This window comes from Cygnus olor, chromosome 2 (assembly GCF_009769625.2).
Source record: "Cygnus olor isolate bCygOlo1 chromosome 2, bCygOlo1.pri.v2, whole genome shotgun sequence".
NCBI lineage: Eukaryota > Metazoa > Chordata > Aves > Anseriformes > Anatidae > Cygnus > Cygnus olor.
The window spans coordinates 148,802,249-148,808,248 of NC_049170.1; positions in this window are offsets into that span (position 1 = coordinate 148,802,249).

A 6,000-nucleotide genomic window follows, 5' to 3' on the forward strand; every position below is an offset into this window, starting at 1 on the left:
GCCGTGTTTATGGGCAACGCCCCTCCCGGGGGCGGGGCCAGCGCCGCGCCGAGACACGCCCCCTGCTCCCGCAGGCCCCGCCCACTCGCCTCAACGCCCCGCCCCCTTCGTGTCGTGCGCATAGGGGCGGGGTCGTGGGGGTTGGGGAAGCCCTCCGAGATCATCTGGTCCAACCATCCCCCTGCCACCAATGTCACCCACTGAACCACGTCCCTAAGCACCACGTCCAACCTCTCCTTGAACACCCCCAGGGACGGTGACGCCACCACCTCCCTGGGCAACCCGTCCCAATGCCTGACTGCTCTTTCTGAGAAGAAATGTCTCCTCATTTCCAACCTGAACCTCCCCTGGCACAACTTGAGGCCATTCCCTCTGGTCCTATCACTGGTTCCCTGTGAGAAGAGGCCGACCCCCAGCACCCCACAGCTTCCTTTCAGGCAGTTGCAGAGAGCAATGAGGTCTCCCCTGAGCCTCCTCCGGACCAAACACCCCCAGCTCCCTCAGCCACCCCTCACAGGACTTGTGCTCCAGGCCCTTCACCAGCTTCGTAGCCCTGCTCTGGGCACGCTCCAGGGCCTCGATGTCCTTCTTGTACCAAGGGGCCCAAAACTGAACACAGCACTCGAGGTGTAGCCTCACAGAGAAAATTATATACAGAATGTTTTCTAACTGTATGTTTCTTACGTCTGTATTTTGTATCATCACATTATATTTTATTTATGTATATTTTATGCACGTATGTTTTATATACAGCTGTTTATATAATACTATATAGGTGAATATTCATAACACAAATATTCAAAACCCAAGATTATATATGACAATATGTACGGACATCTATAAACACAGCTCATTGGGTACTTGTTAGCAGAGGCGTTATGGAACATTAAAAATTGCCGCCTTGCACTCAAGCCCATGCGTGGTGGTGCACTGACAGGCACCACAGCTCGTTTTGCAGACGCAGGGCACTTCGTACAGGTATTGCAATGGAGCTGCCTGGTGCTGTGCTGCACCCGTCTCCACACAGGGATTTCGTGGCGGTGGGGACAGGGCCGATGCTCTGCTCCTTGGGCTGAGGGAATGAGTGAGCAACAGGCACGTGGGCTGGGGAGGATCAGCTGCCCTAATCCAGCCTGCACTGCCCACGCTCCCTGGCTGTGCTGCTCACTGCCATGGGCATCTGGCACTTGCTAGTGCCGGTGCTGTGCATTCACCCTCAGTGAAGATGCAGATAACAGCATTGAAGCCCTGAGGAGGCTGTGCAGGTCGTGAGTGGTGCTGGATGCCTGCAGCATCTGCACGCTGCTCGCACCGGCACAGCAGGGCAGAAAGCGCTCAAGAGCTGCGGCAAGCCAGAGCACAGGCAGAAACTAAAAGTCAAGTGCGAGGACACTGGACTGAGCTCTCTGGGGCAGCAAAACCCTTTCCTTATGGGCAGTGCCAGCTATTTTTTATGTGTGAAAGGGGATATCGTTTAGGCCACAAGAGTGCTTGGAGCTGCAAAATAATTTTTGAGTGGGTTTCTTGTGTGATTTAAGCATCCTGTGCCTTTGACAATTGAGCAAAGTTGTGATAGCAGCATTGCAGGCAATACTGCCCTCCATCTGCAAGGCAGCCCTGGGGGGATGAAGGCTGCAGGGGCTGAGCCCACTTGGGACAAGGACAGCTCCTAACAGTGGGACCATGTCCGTGTGCTCCAGTGCCTGCAGTGTCCGCGTCCTGCCCGGATAATGTTCAGGCAGTTTGGATCCATGCCACTGGACATACCTTCATCCTTTTAATGAGGGTCACTTGGCATCTGCACTGCAGGTCAGGTTCAGTCTGCAGGAAGGGACGGAGAGAGCAATGGGTGCTCGGGAAAGCAGACACAGACTGATTTGTCTTGTCTCTTTTAAAAGCCATTGTGGTCCAGGGTGATAACCTACAACAGGTAGCTCAGGCACTACAACTCTGCCTTTGGTCCTCTGGACGTTGGTGTGCAGGGCTTAGGTTTTGTCTAGAGCTTGTACATTTGTAACTGATGATGGCTCCGTGCTTACAGATCTGAGAAATGGCATTAGAGGCTGGAAACGGGGACATCCAGCCTTGAAAGGAGAGCGTCCTCCTCCTGGCCCCAGCACATAGAAGTGCTGCCTGGTGTTCAGAGGGAGCCTCCTGTGTGCCGGTTTGTGCCCATTGCCTCTTGTCCTGGCACTGGGCACCGCTGAAAAGAGCCTGGCTCTTCTCTTTGCACCCTCCCTTCAGGTATTTGTACATATTGATGAGATCCCCCCCTGAGCCTCCTCTACTCCAGGCTGAACCGTCCCAGCTCCCTCTCTCTGTGTCTCCTTATAGCATCAAAGCAGCCTCTTACACCTCCTCCTAGAGATCACACACCCCAAAAACCTCTAACTTAAACCTTTAACTGCACAGCCTGGGGGCACCTGGCAAGGACTTCCCCACAGTGGCACCTCAACTTGTACCTGTGGGTACACAGTCAGCACCTACAGACACCACAGGGCCGAGCTAACACTAGAGATCAGCTCCAAGAGAGGAGATTGGCACCGAGGCAGCACATGAGGATATTGCGCGAGGGCAGTGTGTGACAAAACCCAGCAGCATTGTTTTGCAGAAGTGCAGCAGGCACTTGACTGTTGGCCATGAGTCAGTCGAGTTCCCGCAGGTAAGTGGGCTTTGGGGGAATCGCTGATGTGGCAATCCTGTCACGAGCAGGGTAATCATGTCTGAACTGAAACCAGGAACCCTCTTTCACAGCAGACTGGGCAGCAAACCCTCTCGCAATGTGAAGTGCTGCTCCCCCAGGAAAAGCGAGGGGTTCGTGGCATACAGGTGAGGGCCTGGTGTGTGTTGCGGGATCCTGCCCACGCCACAAGCTCAGGCTGCTCCCACCACCCGATGGGGAGAGGTGAGGAACTTGTTTTTGGCTGCACAGGCACCTCACGACTGCCTGAAAAAACTCTCCACATGCAGGTCCTGGTAGACATTTCTCCAGAGGGACTGGCCTGGAGGCCATCCAGGGCTGACTCATCTGGCCGTGGCAGGAGCTTGTCTCACGGAGTCACAGAGTCACAGAATGGCCTAGGTTGGCAGGGACGTCTGAATTTCATCTGGTCCTACCCCCCAGCCAAGCAGGATCACCTGGAGCACGTTGTGCAGGATGGCATCCAGGCGGGGTTTCTCTCCAGAGAAGGAGACTCCGCAACTTGTCTGGGCAGCCTGTCCCAGCGCTCTGTCACCTCACAGTACAGAAGTGGCCCCTCGTATTCAGCCAGAACCTCCTGTGCTTCAATTTGGTGCCCGTTGCCTCTCATCCTGTCGCTGGGCACAGCTGAAAAGAGACCGGCTCTATCCTCTCGACACCGTCTTCTCAGATATTTATATGCATTGGGGAGGTCTCCCCTCACTCTTCTCTTTTCCAGGCTAAACAGGCCCAGCTCTCTCAGCCTGTCCTCATAGGAGAGGTGCTCCCGTCCCCTAATTGTCTTAGTATCTCACAGGCCTATGCCACAGGGATGCTCCACGGGAGCCGGTTTTTCCTTGGGAGCTGGGGACAGCCACCTCACCGGGGGCTGAGGCAGCCTTGGTTGCTTCCCGAGGGCTGGGACAAGCCTCGGCAGCTGCACAAACCTTCCTCCCCGCGGGGCGCTGAGTCCTGCCTGTGAGGTGGGCAGAGCACAGGTCGGACATAACGCCCGTGGTGCTCGGCAGGCAGCACATGCAGTTCTCATCTTCAAAGCATTACCTGGTGGGAATGAATCCTCATACCAGGCACGAGTCTCGTGACACCTCGCTCCGCAAAGAGAAAGAGTTAACGACGTGGTGAAGGCCCGTCAAAGGGTGAGCGAGGTCACAGCAGGGATGAAGTCACTGCAGTTCCCGCCTGCCTGTCCCGTGACCGTCAGACCTTGTGTACTCATCAGGTTGGCAGCCGGCAGCTCCGGCAGTGCAGGATCCAGCCTCCTTGGTGGCAGCAGTCAGGCAGCCTGGGAGGAGGTGCTGGGCATTGCTCACCCTCGGCAGCTGGGATCAGCACTGGTTTTCCCCAGCGAGTCACCGGGTGCATCCTGTGATGCTTGCACAGCCTGGCAGAAGGAGGTGGCCAAGCTGAGGATGCTGAAAGGCTGGGGGAATTGGCTCCCGGTGGGATTTGGGTGCCAAATGTTACCTTTGTCACCTTTGGGCTGAAGACTTCCACCTGCTGAATGGGGTCTTGGTGGTGGATTTTGGGGCGAGAGGGCTGTTGGTGTGCATCTCTAGAGAGGACTCAAGCGCAAGGTTCTCCATCTCCTCGGGAGAAGCCCACCCTGCTGTGAAGTGGGAGCAGAGGCTCTTTAGGAACCAGAGGGCAGCGAACAGCACAGCATCCTGGGCAAACACCTGCAAGCAGCTTTGGTGAGAAAACTCCAAAGTAAGCAGCATTCAGAAAACAAAAACAAAACAAAACAAAACCACCACCACCAACAAAACAATGCCCTTGATTTACCTCAGTTGAAAGAAACGTACCCCGCAACACAGAGTGATGTGGCTAGGACAGATAACACGGAGGAGAAAGCCACAGAAGTACTGGCAGTTCCCCACGCAGGCAGGACAAGCAGCAGGGTGCTGTCTGAAACCGGCCAGCAGCAAACAATGTCAGCAAACTGGCTGGGAAGAGGCAGAGCCCCAGGGGCATGTGCCTTGTAGAAGGAATTAGAAGGGTACCCAGGAATTCTTGCTTGCTGGTTGCAAGTTGGGCACAAGGCAGCTAATGGCAGGAGTGATTTGATTTCACGGAAAATACACCTTTTCCATCTCAGAGGGTGTCTCCGCCTCCTCCCGCTGGGTTCGGCCCAGGGTTTTGTAGCCAGGAGCTGTTAGTGCTTGACATCCACTCCCACAAGGGAAAAGAGCAGAAGCGGAGCACTGGGGTGGCAAACAGCCAGCAGTGCCTGCACCGAGCCTCGGTGACGGTCCTGAAGGAAGCTGGTTTCTCTGTGGGGCAGCAAAGCCCCACAGCAGCCACTGGGTCAGCTGCTGGGGCTGCACCGCAGACGCTCGGGGAGCAAAGGGCATCCAAAGGTGCTGAGCTCCCAGGGTGCTGCACCCCTCACACCTACGAAAATCGAGTCAGTAGCGGGGTTGGTTTGGGCTGGCTTTGTAGTGTGGGTCATGGCTGACTTCCTAGCATAACCAATAATCTCCTGTAATTACCCGGGGGACATCACGCAGTGGCCATGCCCTTCGTCTCTCCTGCCCTTGTGGCACATCACGCTGCGGCTCTGCAATGGGGCTGAGGGCTGTTACTGGCACGCTGTGGTGTTTGCTGTGGCTTTTGGGGTTGATGTTAGGTGGCCCTCTGTGCATTGCTGCCTGGTTGCCTGCAGTCTCAGGGGGCCCAGCTTGGTGACCCAGATTCTCCTCTTTTTGCCCACTGCTCTTTTTCTCTGGCTGCCTGTTACCACTGGCTATTCAATTTTGAACCTTCCTTGTGTTTTCATTTTCCTGCCTCCTAAAGCCTTCAGAGGCAGAAGGATGGCACTGTTCAAGGGCAAAGCCTGCTGCCAAGGATGGACAACCTCTTACTGTCTTACAAGGAAGGTGAGGACACAGACGGAGGGAACAGAGTGTGAAATTTCCACCCTTCTGTCTGCCCCGCAGCCCGGAGAACGCAGCTGTTTCCATTGCGCGGAGGCAGGGCACTTTCCGAAGGTGGACCCAGGCAAGGTCTGGGAAGGTGCCAGGGGGTTGCAGCCCTGCCCATCGGGCACGCTGCCCGCTCTGAGCCTCCCTTCGACACGGTGGCGGGGCAACCTGAGGGTAAGCCCTTCCTGCCGGACCACACTGCACATCTACCCCATCCCACAGGCTCGGGAAGGAGTTGTTTTTCTCACCAGCGTTAAGCAAATGCAGATTTCATGGTTGTGCTATAAATGCCACCGCAGGGGAAGCAGATCAGGAAGTCGTTCCTGGCTGGATTTGACCATGTCCCTTTGCTGATCCTCTTGCCTCTTGTGCGTTTCT